The sequence below is a fragment of the Microcaecilia unicolor genome, chromosome 2 (assembly GCF_901765095.1).
Source record: "Microcaecilia unicolor chromosome 2, aMicUni1.1, whole genome shotgun sequence".
Classification (NCBI taxonomy): domain Eukaryota; kingdom Metazoa; phylum Chordata; class Amphibia; order Gymnophiona; family Siphonopidae; genus Microcaecilia; species Microcaecilia unicolor.
The window spans coordinates 281,066,629-281,083,171 of NC_044032.1; the positions used below are offsets into that span (position 1 = coordinate 281,066,629).

At 39.5% G+C, this 16,543-nt stretch overlaps 1 protein-coding gene and 1 non-coding gene across 2 annotated transcripts in view; one reads left to right on the forward strand and one right to left on the reverse strand.

Moving 5' to 3' along the window:
* The window catches only part of MLLT3 (MLLT3 super elongation complex subunit), a 584,309-nt gene that overhangs the window by 329,149 nt on the left and 238,617 nt on the right, over positions 1-16,543 (reverse strand). The window lies entirely within an intron of this gene.
* On the forward strand, positions 10,658-10,749 carry TRNAY-GUA. Its single transcript has 2 exons — positions 10,658-10,694; positions 10,715-10,749. It is a non-coding gene; the product is annotated as a tRNA-Tyr (tRNA).

Sequence of the window (16,543 nt, forward strand, 5' to 3'; positions counted from 1 at the left end):
TTCTGGCACATGGGCAGTAATTGGGCGGCAATCATTTTACGCACATAGACCATTACCGCCCAGTTACCATGTGAGACCTTACCGCTAGGTCAATGGCTGGCGATAAGGTCTCAGACCTAAAATGGACGTGCAGCAATTTTCATTTTGCCGCATGTCCATTTTCGGCAAAAAATTTAAATGGCATTTTTTAACAGGTGCACTGAAAAATAATTCTGTGTGCGCCCAAAACATACGTCTACACTACCGCAGGCCATTTTCCAGCGCATCTTAGTAAAAAGTCATTAGCATGTATTTATTTGGTAGTGCACTTGTTTTTTTTACATGTAGTCCATTATATTGCTTTTTAAAATTCCTTTTTATTATAAAGAAACAACCATCAACATTATAACAATAAACAGCAGATCAATTATGATCTTTCCAATGTACAACCTTATATCATCTTATGTATTACATAATATGGCATGTTTCCAATGTTCATTTTTTTGTGTGTGTTTACCCCCCCCCCCCCCAATTGTACAATATACCTCTTTCCCAAACATTTACACAATCAGACAAAGAAAAAATCAAATGGAATCACTCATGTGGACTCTTCATGTTGTTGACCCCTATCAATTCAGAGAATAAAACTGGATTAGGAGGTAAACAATCACCCCTCCCAACATTACCCCCCCCCCCAACTCTATATCTTCAGGATAATATACCAGGATAGAACCTTACATATTCAATAAAATAACTATGGGGCCCTATGGGTGTTTCTAGCGTTTAGCACATGCTAATAATTCGCACGCTCTAAAATGCTAGAACACCTTTGCAAAAGATCCCCTACGAGCCTGATGAGAAAGTCCTTCCCATAGGTACCAGGTTTGATGAAATATCCTCCATGCTTTGGACGATCCTTTCTTTGCATCCAATCTCTCCAGTTTCAAGAGCTGATATATCTCATTTCTCCACTCAGTCAGGGATGGTGGCAGCGGCTGCCTCCATTTCCTCAAAATACATTTACTAGCCTGGACAACCAGAAGAGTGCTTATTTTATCTGATGCCGCATCTATGGAATGCGCTTCCTTTGGAAGTTTGTGGGGAGCAATTACTAAGATGATTTAAGCGACTCCCTGGAAGTTGATGGGACTTAGATTTGGATACCTAATTTTATGTGAGATATTTTTCTTTTTTTATTATTGGTATGAGTGGATTGTGTTATGTGTCTCTCTTTCCTATTGGACCATTGTAATTCTTTGTTGGTGTTTTATGTGATTTTTATATTGTATACCACTGGGATCTTTTTTTGCAAAAAGAAATAGTTAAGCATTATAGCAATTTTAATAAACTATAACAAAGACTTTTTTCAATAAAGAATTGGTTCCTTTTCACAATCCCACAGACAAAAGTTGGACAACAGCCTGTAGGGGTACTCATTTATACAGTGCTATAAACAAATAGCCTATTATGCTTTTCCAAAAGATTTGTATTTAGTCCATTATTTTTAATCCACATTTCTCTCTCCCACCCACTTCAGACAGCAATGTATAAGGGAAAGATACCCACACAGATAAGGAGGGCTAGAGGCAGTGCTTCTCCAAAAACCTTAGCGCTGCTAACTCTGCTCCTTCCATGTTGCCAGCACTTAGGGACTGATGCTCAAAGCCCAGGTACTAAAGCTCACAACGCAAACCCCTTAGTGCAAAACAGTGCATAAAAACAGCTAACCAATGCTCAATGCAAATGACACTCAAATTTTATGCACGGATAATTCACGCTGTTAAACTAAAAGCAAGGGGAAACAAGCCTGGCGATTGTGTACCAAAGTTTACAGTAAGCATGGCTCTTGTGCGCATGCCCAGACAAAACCAGAAGTGCAAGCATCCATCAGTGCTGTTCTTCTGCACCTTTAAATACGAACATTTCAAAAATTGTTTGCACTTACATTTTTGAAAGGATCATATTTAAGCGCAGAAAAACAGGTGCCAACGTGTGCTTTCACATTCGGTTTTGCTCAGAATCGAACATGTTTGTCTCCATCTATGCTTTATTTAAGAAATGAAAAACAATCTGTAAAAAACCCATTATGGGAGACTTTTCCACAATTTCAGAATTGGCACTTTGGGGTATTAGTCTCTCACTGTGCTTTTTTTTTTTTTTTGCAGATTTTTAATTGGTCTGATTTTCTTCATACAATTTTGTTTCCCTTCTTCATGTTGCAGAAAATTAAATCCCTGTGCAAAGATAACTATTACAAAATAGTGCAAATTTAACTAGTATGCTTCTAGGCAAATGCAAATTGGATATAATGTGTCTGAAGGTGCAGCAAGTTCTCATCAGGACTCAAAAGTGGATCCTAAGGGGCCTCTGAAAATTAAGTATATGGCAACCAGAAATACATTATCATTAAGCCTACAGAACCATTTTATTTTTAGCATTTAGTATATTTAGGCCCTTACATTTACATATGTATATTAAATAAATATTGAAAACCTGATTATAGAAAGCTGGGATTTACCACATGTAAATTTGCAATACATATATATGACAAGGGGCTTAGTCTGGGTGGAACCAAAATGCACATGTATTCCCCATTATGATGTTTGTTTTATTTAATTATATATGTTTACTGTAACTGTCCATAAACTTTGTGACTTGATGAGATATAATTGTTTTAAACAAATACTTAAGAAATATACCAACAATCTTATCAAAACACAGAAAAATCCACTTTAAAATGGAGCTGCTATAATAGACCTGTCAGGGCATCAAAAACCAAAGATATGCTGGGTAGCATTCTTATCACAGATGCAGGTGTTAAAGGCTCAACACACACACATTTGTTCTAACTCAAGCCATCAAGGAGCTTTCGTAAAGCGCTGAGAAGGCATCAGAATCATCTTTAATCTTTGTTGAAACAGCTAATCTAACACTCTGTGCAGGACTGTAAATTGGGTTGAAGGGTAAAAAAAATGGGGGGGAGCTTAACTGAAGGGGGGGGGGGAAGGCGGCATGGCATGGTTTTGCACTGCTAAATGCATGATTGGCACCAGTTATTTCTGTTGCCATGGCAACCAGCACAGGAGATCACAAAGCCAATGAGAAGAAAACCCAGGAACACTCCGGAATCGGAACAATGGCAGGCTTGTTCAACATTCCTGAACCCGCCACAAACAGGCAATTCTTGGAAGACTACCTACCCTGTATTATCCCTCTCCCAGCGTTAAGGAGCAAAGTTTATACCAAAACTGATTTGTTAAATTAGCTCCTATGTTTGCTGAAGAGGTGGGGAAGGAGGAGCTGAACACTAAGAAAGTTAATTAACTGTCGGGTTAATTTGTTCTATGAGGGTGAAGGAAGGGGGTCATCTTTTTCCCCAGTCCTGGCTGAAGTGCTGCTTGTTTGAAATTCCCCATTTGGGTAACTTAATTGCCACCTCCCAAGGGACCTAAGAGTTGCTAAGTAACATTCCTTATATGGCCCTTGTTAAAGGGCCATTAATGACTCTAATCAGCCCAATTCCTCTTCTTTGCCCAGTGATTAATTTCCTGTTACAGTATTGTTTTCAGCCCTCCTTTGAAATCTCTTCAAGACTGCATTTTTTTAAAACTTCTGTTCTCCATTATGTAATAGCCCTTATTCTGGCAGATACAGAGCCAAGCTGCAAGTCGTAACAAATTGTATCATTCACCCTTCACAGCTTAATGCTACTGACATCTCTGCTAACTCATTTTAGGGGCCCTTTTTTCCTTTACCACACACAAAAAATATTCTTACACAAAAACTGTGTTTTATTTTGTATTAAATACTATGGTTACTAATTATTCAGATACACAAACTCAAACCATGTGTGGCATTTAACAAAGTAGTGAAATGCATCTGTTGAGGACTGGATACCCTGCTTGGCCTCAGAGAAAACCAAGTTACTTGCCTATATCAGCGGTTCTCGATGGGCAACATGATACAAATCCTTATATACTCATCCACCTCCCTTTTTTGTTGTAATCTACTCTAAGTTGTCCAATATGACAGCTACAGGCGGGGTTGGTCATCTTTTACAGAAGATAGTGTTTACTTCCAACATTCCTAGACAGACAGCTGATAATCTCTCTACTACCTAAATTTAGCAGCACGAAAAAGGATTACAAAAACATATTTTCCAATGATTTGATGGTCTACTTGATCATGTTTGTTTCTATGGCAGGTTGGATTCTGGAAGTTTCATGATCCTCAGTTTCTTTTCTACTAAATCCTACTGCAGCCAGAATTCTCAATTGCTTAGAAGCTCCAAGGTCCCCATTCTTCACCCTAATCTAAAATTTCTGAGTGAAAGAAGCACTCCAAGGTGCACGTACTGTTCTGAGTAATATCAGGTCTGTTGACTAGGGTTGCCATGTGTCCTCTTTTAGACTTCTTCAGATATGTCCTCCAGGATTTTAATTTTTAGGGAAATGTCCTCTTTTTCTTTTATGTGCCTAAGACGAACACATCTATCTACATAATGAGAGAAACCTTTATCTGTAGCCTATTAGTCAATGGGGGTGCTAAAGAGGGAACGGCATTGCTAATCTCCTGTTTCCCTTCTGGTTGAATGTGTCACAGGAATTTGTTTGAGCAACACAACTTTAAGCATATGTCATGCAAAGAAATCTCAGAAGCCAGCCAAAGTTGTTGAGGGATTTGCGCTCTTCTGATAGGTACGCTTGGGCTCAGACTCAGTCAAACTCAAATCCTGAAGTTTTGTAAGCAAGTCACTGTTTGATGTGTGTTCATTAACTAAAGGCTACGATTAAATATTTCTTTACCAAAGGTAGCAACCATTTTTATTTTTTCTGTCCTCTTTTTTTGTCTACGCAAATATGGTTGAAGGCAAAGACTATTAGCTCTCTGTAGACACTTTGCCCTATAGTACAAAGACAAGTTCGTCAACATTTCAAAAGTCTTCAGAAGTGAAATACTTGGATAAGAAAGTTTTGGAAGAATTGATTTTCTTTCAGGTCTACACTTCAGGCTGAACCCTAGTACAATAAGGATATATGTGCCTGTTATTTATAATATTAGTGGTTTGATTTGCAAATCTGCTGCTCTTTAAGATCCTGCCACTTTTTCAGTGAGAAGCAAGCATAAGAGTTGAGACCACCAGTTTATTGTCAACATCAATTATCGTCATTTTCTTACCTTCAAGTACTATTTTTTTGTTTGCCATCTGCTCAATCATGAAAGTAAGCAAATTTCTCTAATTTTTTACAGAAAGAGCTCTGAACCATTCTAAGTGTTATTTCCAAGAACGGTTCAGAGCTCTTTCTGTAATAAATTAGAGAATTTTGCTTACTTTCATGATTGAGCAGATGGCAAACAAAAAATAGTACTTTGAAGGTAAGAAAATGACGATAATTTGATGTTGGCAAATAATTTTCTTTTCCTCACCACGCCAAAAAAAATAATAAATGGAATCTAAAAGAGATGAAGCTTTATTCTGAGGATCAAATGAGGAAAAACAGAATTCTTCAGCAAATCTTTATTTATATGGTGCTAATATGAAGGGTCTACTGATATTAAGACTTCACTTTTGAGACAGTTCAGGTCTTAAGTAAGTTTTGCGCATTTACTACATCAGCATTTGCCAGTCCAATCCAAAGATATCACACTATCCACAAGGATTCTAGTTTTCTCTAAATCCATATAGCTACTAAAATGATACACTGCATTTTGCACCCAACAATCTTAGGAGAAGGTCCTCAGATCTACGGCACACTTAATTAAGGCAATCACAACTTCACATGAAGTGGTTTAGGTTTACGTTTTGTGAAAAAGATACATAAAGCAGAAATGTGTGCAATGCAGTATGACTAAGCAAAATACTATACAGTAGAAATGATCTCTTACTGATGCAATACTGGGGAGACAATTTCTATGATATTGAAATGCTATATCCTACGAGTCATGATCCCAAGCAAATGGGATGCCTTCTTAACAGAAATTCCAGTTGCTTCACTTTGTAAAACAATCAACCCCAATCCTTTCATGAGATACTAGGGATGAACATTGTTGGTCTACATAGGAGAAGCTGTTGGTCTGTATTGTACACTGATTGACACTGTGTATTTATTGCCTTACAGTTTCCTTCCGTTCTTTGGCTTCTATTGGACTTTGGCACCAAGAGCCTTCATTTTCAACTATCTAAGGAGGAGGAGGGATTTCCCCAATATTTATATCCTGCCAATTCTGCTGAGCCATCACAACAAGGATTCCTAGCAGGGGCCTGTAGCTATGGGTCCAATAACTGGCCACAGAGCCTGTCAGTACTGCTTCAGCTCACATATAGAATCCCAGTATATACTTATTCAAAACAACTCATTTAGGGGGTCTTTCACTAAGATGCGATATTGTTTTTAACTTGCACTAAAAATCAGATGGTGCTAAATGCAGAGACACCCTTAGGAATATAATGGGCATCTTAGTGTTTAGCAATAGCTGATTTTTAGCATAAGCTAAAACTGCTAGTGCAGCTTAGTAAAAGACCCCCTAAATCTTTTTCAAATTGCTTACATCCCAGCCAGCAACAGAAACATTTTGGGCAAAATTCAAGCACTTTCTTGCTAATGCAACATTTGCCTGCCTTCGTCATCAGTCCACCAGTAATTTTTTAATATAAATTTTCAAACATCTTCTAACAACTTCTTCAAGAGAATCATAAATTAAAAAGTATTGATCCACTTAACTTTTATTTAGCTATATGCTCCTCAGTTGCCACATAACCAGACCACTGCCAACATTGCCAATGTTTTGATGTCTTCATCAAGGAAGAGGTTCGAACAGCATCCTGCACTCCTCATTAAACTGCATAATAAGAAGTGTAGGATTTTAATCTATATTTAAAAAAATTACTGAAAATAAGTTATATTTAAAAAATTTATATTTGAAAATTTATATTTAAAAAATTACCGAAAGAAACAGATGAAAACAGCACAGGGCAAGCCATAATGGCAACTTCCAGTTAGAGAGTTGCTGGTCTCATTACATTTCCAAACAGTAGTAACCTACAAGTCATGAGTGCTCTGGAGTCTAAGGATCCCCAGTGTACTATTAGTAATTGACTTATTTTGATGAGGTCATGGTAGATGAAGAATTAAAAATTGTTATCAAATATATATAATCCATTTTTTCCTCACACAACCCAATGTGCAGGACTAGACTGACATCTCATGACAGTGTGTGGTTGGCAATAGTAATTTTTTAACAATCTAGTTTAAATATCACAGTACTGCTCAGCTCTGCTCGATATTCTCTATTACTTTAATATACTTACAGGATTTAAACCTTTTGCATATCAATTATGCCACCCACATGGTGTCTCTTAATGCTCTCTCCTGCAGCTCTAAGAAGCAAGGCTTGTAATATCTAATGGGAATTCAGGGAAATCATTGTCAGGATGTGGCAGCAGCTGGAGTTTCAGCCCATTATCCAATGATCCCGAGAGCAGGAAATAGCCAGTTAAGCCACAGAATTGATTTAAAAGGTGACAGCTTCAACAGGTGATTGACACTTTCTCTAGACTACTAGGATATGCCCCTGAGGAGCTCCCGATTAGGTTCAGACAGGACAAGGCCTTAACTGAATACTGGATATAATCCAGCAGCTGCAAAAGCCATGTAATGGAAGTTTATTCTGGATGGATTTAGTTCATGCTCTTTCAATAGTAGCTGAAGGCAATTTATATTCAGGTACAATAGGTACTTCCCTGTCCCCTTCCATACCCCATGATTTAAATTTCTGTTACGCTATTGTTTTCAGCTTTCCTTTGAAATCTCCTCAAGACTGCATTTTTTTCTAACCTGTACCAAAGACATTGGAGGATTAAGTGAGTTGCTCAAGGTCACAAGCGTCATCAGTGGAATTTGAACCCCATCTAGCTTCTGTGGTTCTTAGCCAGATACTATTAGGCCATTTGTCCACTTCAAGACTGCTTGTTTTCTCATCCCTGAAGTTTCTCATCCCTTGGCCTTCTTAAACACAGAAACAGAGAAAATGACTGCTGATAAAGACCATATGGTCTATCCGGTCTGCCCATCAATACAATCCTTTCCTCCTCCTTACAGATCCCATGTGCTTCTCCCATACTTTTACCACCCTTTCCATATTTCCCTAGATTTCTCCTGCGTCTATCCCCTATCATCTTCATCCTATGTATGCACCCTCATTCCAGAACTCTCTTTCAAATGGAAAAGACTCGCCTCCTGTGCATTTTACGCAACTGAGGTACTTACATGTCTCTCTCATATTTCTCACCTGCCCTTTCAAAGCTGAATGCAATCCTCTCTTGAGATCTCACCACCCGATCACAGAGACCTCAGCTGCACCATGGGCACCATATCTGCTATGACCCAGTTAGAGGCTAACCAAATTTCGGTTACGGTGACAAAACTGGCCTAAAATCCTTTTTCTGTTTTGTTTTGGCTTCGGAAGAAAGGTTATTTTAATTGTTGGTCATGTTTCTGGCTTTGGCTGAAAATGGCCATGTGGTTTTGGTGAAAGCCAAAAAGTTGTGCTTTGTTCCATTTGAACAAGCATTAGGTGAGTTCTCATAACCCTCCAGGGGCTGGCCTGGGTGGCTTGATGAGAATGGAGTAGGATTAAATGAAGAAAAAAGTCTTAAAGTGTCAGTTTTAAATTGAGATCCATTCTACAACATGCTTTAAGTTAATGTCAACCAGAAATCAGACAATTAGGGGATTGGTTCCTTAAGTCTGGAATAGGCTGCCAAAAGAAATTCAATTAAAGAAAAATAATATTAAATTTGTAGGCAAATCAAAACCTTTGTTTATACAATGGTTGAACATATAGTATTACTTCATTTAATTTTGATGGATAACTTTAATATCCAGATGGATAACCTGTCATTTCCTCAGGCTGCTTCATTTTCAAATGATCTTGGACTGACCCAACACACTTGGATTCCTACTCACAGGGCAAGTTGCACATTTAACCTAATTGTCTCGTGACTCACAACAGGCTATGCTTTGGCAGAATTTTCAACCTTACTGTTATCTTGGACAAATCCTTTTTTCTTTTCCTGTAAGCTAACCACTTCATGTTGTTGCCTCGGTAACTTCCACCCTCGACAAGTACAACATAAACAATCGTGTTTTTTTATCCCGGCTCAACCCATCTTCATGTCCTCCGCTTTTTACATTTTACCCCGACAATTTCATCACTCTCTCCCCAGATGATCAAGCTCAAACTTGGAATGAGGCTGTCACCAACCACTGGCTTAGACACATTTGTGCCTCTGTGCGATCTTGTTTCCTCCCGGAGCTATAAAGTTCCATGCTTCAATCAGGGCCTCCTTGCCCCCAAGTGCTTATGCAGGGCAGAATACCTTTGGCATAAATCCCGCTCTCTGCTAATTTAAAGTCAGAACTGCAATCCTATAATTATTACCTTAGGAAAGCTTTAAAAAAAAGACTATTATTTGAGTCTGATTACTTCAACGAATTCTTCCAAGCAACTTTTTTTGGATTATTTCCCAGCAAACCAATATCCTCACCTCTGCATCCATATCAACAATCCCTTCTTCCAAATTCTCTTGCTCATTTCTTTGTTTCCAAGGTTACTGCCCTCCATAAAACCTTACCTGTCTTTCCTCTTGCACATCTGACACTACTGATGATTCAGTTATTCCCTTGCAGCTTTCTGACCCAACCTCACCTAATAAGTACATAAGTAATGCCACACTGGGAAAAGACCAAGGGTCCATCGAACCCAGCATCCTGTACACGACAACGGCCAATCCAGGCCAAGGGCACCTGGCAAGCTTCCCAAACATACAAACATTCTATACATGTTATTCCCGGACTTGTGGATTTTTCCCAAGTCCATTTAGCAGCGGCTTATGGACTTCTCCTTTAGGAAACTGTCTAACCCCCTTTTAAACTCTGCCAAGCTAACCGCCTTCACCACGTTCTCCGGCAACGAATTCCAGAGTTTAATTATGCGTTGGGTGAAGAAAAGTTTCTCTGATTTGTTTTAAATTTACTACACTGTAGTTTCATCGCATGCCCCCTAGTCCTAGTATTTTTGGACAGCGTGAACAGACGCTTCACATCCACCTGTTCCACTCCACTCATTATTTTATATACCTCTATCATGTCTCCCCTCAGTCGTCTCTTCTCCAAGCTGAAAAGCCCTAGCCTCCTTAGTCTTTCTTCATAGGGAAGTCGTCTCATCCCCGCTATCATTTTAGTCGCCCTTCGCTGCACCTTTTCCAATTCCATTATATCTTTCTTGAGATGCGGTGACCAGAATTGAACACAATACTCAAGGTGCGGTCGCACCATTGAGCGATATAACGGCATTATACCTGTTTACCATACCTTTCCTCATAATAACCAACATTCTATTCGCTTCTTCATCTATTTGGTCCTCTTTTACCTTACCATCCCTTACACCTCTCTCTAAAACCTTCATATCTATGAGAGCAACCTTTTGCTCAATGGATTCACTTCCCCTGTCATGGTTAAAATCCAACTCTCAGGGTTTACGTTCTCTGGTTCACAATATGATCTGCAACAGTCTCTCCACAGGATCTGTCCTTACTCTCTGGAAACAAGCCATTGTTAGCCCACCTTTGAAGAAACCCTTCTCAATTCTTCTATTTCATCTAATTTTCATCCAGTCTCCTTCAGTAGCTCAGTTGGTAGAGTGGAGGACTGTAGAAGTTATACATGCTGCTGACATCCTTAGGTCACTGGTTCATTCCGGTCTGAAGGAATCCCAAGCGTTTGTGGAGGAGTGGCCTAGTGGTTAGGGTGGTGGACTTTGGTCCTGGGGAACTGAGGAACAGAGTTCGATTCCCACTTCAGGCGCAGGCAGCTCCTTGTGACTCTGGGCAAGTCACTTAACCCTCCATTGCCCCATGTAAGCCGCATTGAGCCTGCCATAAGTGGGAAAGCGCGGGGTACAAATGTAACATAAATAAAATAAATAAAAAATAAATTGTCCTTTTCTCTCCAAGACTGCTGAGAAGGTAGTCTATTTTCAACTTCTTTCATACACTAATCAAGCATTGGTTCATCATCCCCACCAGGCAGGCGTTCATACACTCATAGTATAGCCTGCCATAACTGCATTTCTTAGTGATCTTCACGCAATGTTGGATAAGATTAACATTGCATTTGTGGTGTCTTTAGATTTATCTGCAGCTTTTGATCTTATTGACCATTCACTTTTACTAACACATATTGCAGGTATTGGGTTGTATGGCACTGTTCTTAATTGGTTTTCTTCTTTTCTCTCTCAATCTTTCTTTGTACACACAAATAGTGGTTCCTCTCAATCCTACTCCCTTTACCTGTGGTGTACCCCAGGGCTCAATTCTGTCTCCCCTAGAGATGGGAGTAACTAGTGAGGTAATTAAATTTGCTGATGACACAAAGTTATTCAAAGTCATTAAATCGCAGGAGGTTTGTGAAAAATTACAAGAGGACCTTACGAGACTGGGAGACTAAATGGCAGATGACGTTTAATGTGAGCAAGTGCAAAGTGATGCATGTGGGAAAGAGGAACCCGAATTATAGCTTCATCATGCAAGGTTCCACGTTAGGAGTCACAGACCAAGAAAGGGGTCTAGGTGTCGTCGTTGATGATACATTTAAACCTTCTGCTCAGTGTGCTGCGCGTTTAAGAAAGGAAATAGAATGTTAGGTATTGTTAGGAAAGGAATGAAAAACAAAAATGAGGGTGCTATAATGCCTTTGTTTCGCTCCATGGTGCAACTGCACCTCGAATATTGTGTTCAGTTCTGGTCACCGCATCTCAAAAAATATATAGTGAAATTAGAAAAGGTGCAGAGAAGGGCGACGAAAATGATAAAGGGGATGGGATGACTTCCCTATGAGGAAAGGCTAAAGTGGCTAGGGCTCTTCAGCTTGGAGAAAAGGCTGAGAGGAGATAAGATAGAGGTCTATAAAATAGATGGAGTTCAACGGGTAGATGAAGCGTCTGTTTACGCTTTCCAAAAATACTAGGACTAGGGGACATGCGATGAAGCTACAATGTAGTAAATTTAAAAGGAATCGGAGAAAATGTTTCTTCACTCGACGTGTAATTAAACTCTGGAATTTGTTGCCAGAGAATGTGGTAAAGGCGGTTAGCTTAGTGGAGTTTTAAAAAGGTTTGGACGGCTTCCTAAAGGAAAAATCCATAGACCATTATTAAATGTACTTGGGGAAAATCCACTATTTCTGGGGTAAGCAGTATAAATGTTTTGTACTTTTTGGGATCTTGCTAGGTATTTGTGACCTGGATTGGCCACTGTTGGAAACAGGATGCTGGGCTTGACGGACCTTTGGTCTTTCCCAGTATGGCAATACTTATGCACTTCTTCAATATCTTCATTAGTCCCCCAGCAACACTTATGCAAGAGTATAATATTAAGCTCTTCTTCTATGCAGTTAACAATCTACTCTGGTTTCCAACCTACTACTACTACTACTACTACTAACTAACATTTCTAAAGCGCTACTAGGGTTACGCAGCGCTGTACACAATTTAAACATAGAAGGACAGTCCCTGCTCAAAGAGCTTACAATCTAAGACAAGAGAACAATCTAAAGACAAGTGTACAATCTAGAGGACAAGTGAACAGTTAATCTGATAGGGTGGATAGATTGGGGCATTCTATTTTTCTCAAGCGGTTAGGCGCCGAAGGCAGCATTGAAGAGGTGAGTTTTAAGCAGAGATTTGAAGATGGGTAGGGAGGGGGCATGGCGTATGGGTAAATATTGAGCTTGAACTTCTCCAATGCTGTTTATCTGTTCTGGCCTCTTGGCTTTCATCTAACAAACTTGTCTTGAATCCTGATAAACTAACACTTGCTAGATATCAGGTGCACTTTCTTCTCCAACTCTGATTCTTGTTCTTTTTGGTCGGCCTATTGCCCCAGTCACTACTTTTAAGTACTTAGGTATCTGGTTTGATAGTCAATTGACCTTTATGAAACAAAATGTCTGAATTTGTTAAGTTCTGTTTTGGCACTCTCCGTAGTCTTCGCTTTCGCCATAATTTCTTGGATTTTGAACAATGCACACAGCTTGTCATGCATTTCTGAATTTTATGATAGACTACAGTGATTCAATGTATGCAGGCATCTCTAACTCTCAGCTTAAGGGATTGCAAATCGTTCAGAACGCAGTAGTCAGAATATTTTGTAAGATAAAAAAAAGTCAGATCACATCACTCCTTTTCTAATTCATTGGCACTGGCTACTCCTCAATTTAAATTATTGTCTTAACCCATAAAGCTCTTCATTTAGGCCAACCATCTTATCTATCTTCAATCATTATACCACATACACTCCTCTTTCACCTAATATTTACTCTGAACTGTTTCTTGCAAAGTTTAAAACTCTTTTAAAAACATATTTTAGACTGGCTTATAATATCCCATTTTGAATGCATTTCTCCCTGGCCCCATTTGCCCCTTTTCTCTGTGGACCAGTAGGGTGATGGGTTGGATGAGACGTCTGAGAACTCTTTTGAAGCAGTAGAATTGTTTGGTCAGATTGTATGCATTCTTGTGTGTCTGGAGTCTCACTGTCCTTTTAACAAATGGTGTTCCTTTTCTTATATTTGTATATTGTTTTCGATTGTAAACCGTTTAGACACGCAAGTTAGAATTAGCGGTATAGCAAGATTATAAATAAACCTAAACATTATTTTTTTTAAGAAGATTGGACGTAAGTACACTTGAAGAGTTTCAATGAATTATAATTAACTGGATATTTTTATTGCATTAATAAATATTACTATATGAGCCAAGTTTAATTTTAGATAGCTTTCTGATTAGATACTAGTAAGGCTGGTTCTGAGGAGTCTAGTCCAGGACTTCTCAACCAGAGTGCTATAACACACTGGTGTGCTTTGATGGTAAAAGCCAGAGGCATGGCTAGGTACAGGCTCATGATGCTCTTGCCCCATTTCTTTTAAATAATGCCCCAGAGAATAGAACTATGCGTCCTACTCTAGCGCCATCTCCTCTCAAAGCAGCATGCACAAATTTTTTTTTAAAAAGGAGTCGGGCTGGAGCACATAAAGCAAAGAGGAGACATTTCACTTTTAATCTGACCCTCCCCCCCTCCTTTCATTTAGAAAGAGAACTGGAGCAGATACTACAGATCACAGTTCATCCAAATTTCAAGGGGACATGTTTTGGGCAGGACATAGGCGGCAGCAAAAGACAGACATTTTTCGAGATTAATGTAATAAAATGGAGTGGAGGAACAGCCTAGTGGTTAGAGCACCTGCCTTGCTATCCGGTTCAAATCTCACTGCTGCAGAAAAAAAGTGGGAAATCAATGGACTCCAGAAATGAAAAGGACAACCTTGAAGCTCTACAAAAGATTTATTGATAAAAAAGACTCAATGCAGAACTGTGTTTCAGTATGTCGTAACAACTAGGTGCTAAAATCTTCAATATGATATCTTTTCAACACAAAAAATACAAAGGGAAGGTCTTGAAAAAGTATTATCATCAATAAATCTTCTCTAAAGCATCAAGGTTGTCCTTTTTGTTTCTGAAGTCCATGGTCAATTTCCCACTTTTTACCTGCTGCTATTATTTCCGGTGGGATTTCAGTGTTCTCTACGTTGGTGGATTTGTGCTGGATGTCCCTGTACAAGTCATCAGTGAGGCCCAACTTGAACTACTGTGTTCAGTTTTGGAGGCCATAGAAAGAAAATGGAATAAAAACACAACTTAGCAGTACTTAGACGGTAACTCCAGCAATTGGGAAATAAGGCCAGTGCCGGGCAGACTTTTACTGTCTGTGCCCCGATTATGGCTCGACAGATCTGGATGATCTGGGCTTCGAAGGCAACTCCTGTAGTTGGGGAGTATGTCCAGTGCCAGGCAGACTTCTACGGTCTGTGCCCTGAAAATAGCAAGATCATGATAAAGACTATATTTCTTATATTGTATCATATGCAATGAGTTTATCTCATTGGGCAGACTGGATGAATTGTGCAGGTCTTTATCTGTCGTCATCTACTATGCTACTACAATGCTATGACATGGATTTATGGGACTGAGTCAGCATGGATTCAGTGAAGGCATGCCTTGCTTTACCAATCTGATAGATTTTTTTTTTTGAAGGTGTAAACAAAGTAGATATTGGTGAGCCAGTTAATATAGTGTACTTTGATTACCAGAAGGTATTTCACAAAGTCCCTCATGAGAGGCTCCTTGGGAAATAAATGGGGGACATGGAATAAGATGTCATGCTCTTTTGTAAACTGCAAACTGGCTAAAAGACAGAAGAAAAAAAAAAGACACTAGGACTAAGTGGTCAATTATCCACATGGAAAAGAGTCATTAATGGAGTGCCCCAAAGGTCTGTACTGGTATCTGTGCTATTTAATACAATTTATAAATGACCTGCAGATATAAAACTATTCAAAGTTGTAAACTGGCTAAGGATTGTGAAGATTTGTCTAAGGATCTTGTGAGACGAGGAGACTTGGAATCTAAATGGCAGGTGAAATTTAATATGACAAATGCAAATGGATAAACATACTGAAACGTAACTCAAGTACAGGTATAAAATTCTGTGTTCTGAGTTAGGAGTCATTGCCCAAAGAACTGATCTTGGAGTCATCAGTGTGTCAGGCTGCTAAAAAAAAACCTCATAGAATGTTAGGGATTATTCAAAAGAAGGGTAAGGTTGGGGGGTCAGAAGAGGATGTGGAAGGATGAGAGAAGTAAGGAAGATTTACAAAACATACAGCAAACAACAGAGAGCAAGAGAATATAAACATGATATTAAATAGTGAAAATAGTTTTTTTTCTTGAATTCTAAAAATGTTGGCTGGCACTCACATTTTCCTAATATATTTTCCAGCCTCAAACAAAACTGAGAATCATTATGCACCACTGGTGCTTCAGTGTTTTATGCAGTTGTGGTCAACCCACTCCAAAAAGCACACAGTGCAATTAGAAGAGGATCAGAGAAGGGTGACAAACAGGCTTATTTCGAAAGTGATTGCCGGCCATCTTCCGACATAAATCGGGAGATGGCCGGCGATCTCTCAAAAGCGGTGAAATCGGTATAATCGAAAGCTGCTTTTTTGACACCATTGCTGCTTTCCCATCGCCGAGCCGGCAAAAGTTCAAGGGGGCAAGTCAGCGGCGAAGCGAAGGCGGGACATGGGCGTGGCTACCAGATGGCTGGCTCCAACGCATAATGGGGAAAAAAAGCGGCGTTAATCAGTATTTCGCCGGGATAACTTGGTCCTTTTATTTTCACGACTCAGCCTCAAAAAGATGCCCCAACTCACCAGATGACCACCGGAGGGAATGGGGATGACCTCCCCCCCCGTACTCCCCCATTGGTCACCAACCCCCTCCCACACTAAAAAATAAAATAAAAACCTTTTTTGCCAGCCTGTATACCAGCCTCAAATGTCATACCCAGCTCCCTGACAGCAGTATGCAGATCCCTGGAACAGTTTTTGTTGGTTGCAGTGGACTTCAGGCAGGCGGACCCAGGCCCATCCCCTACCGTTACCTT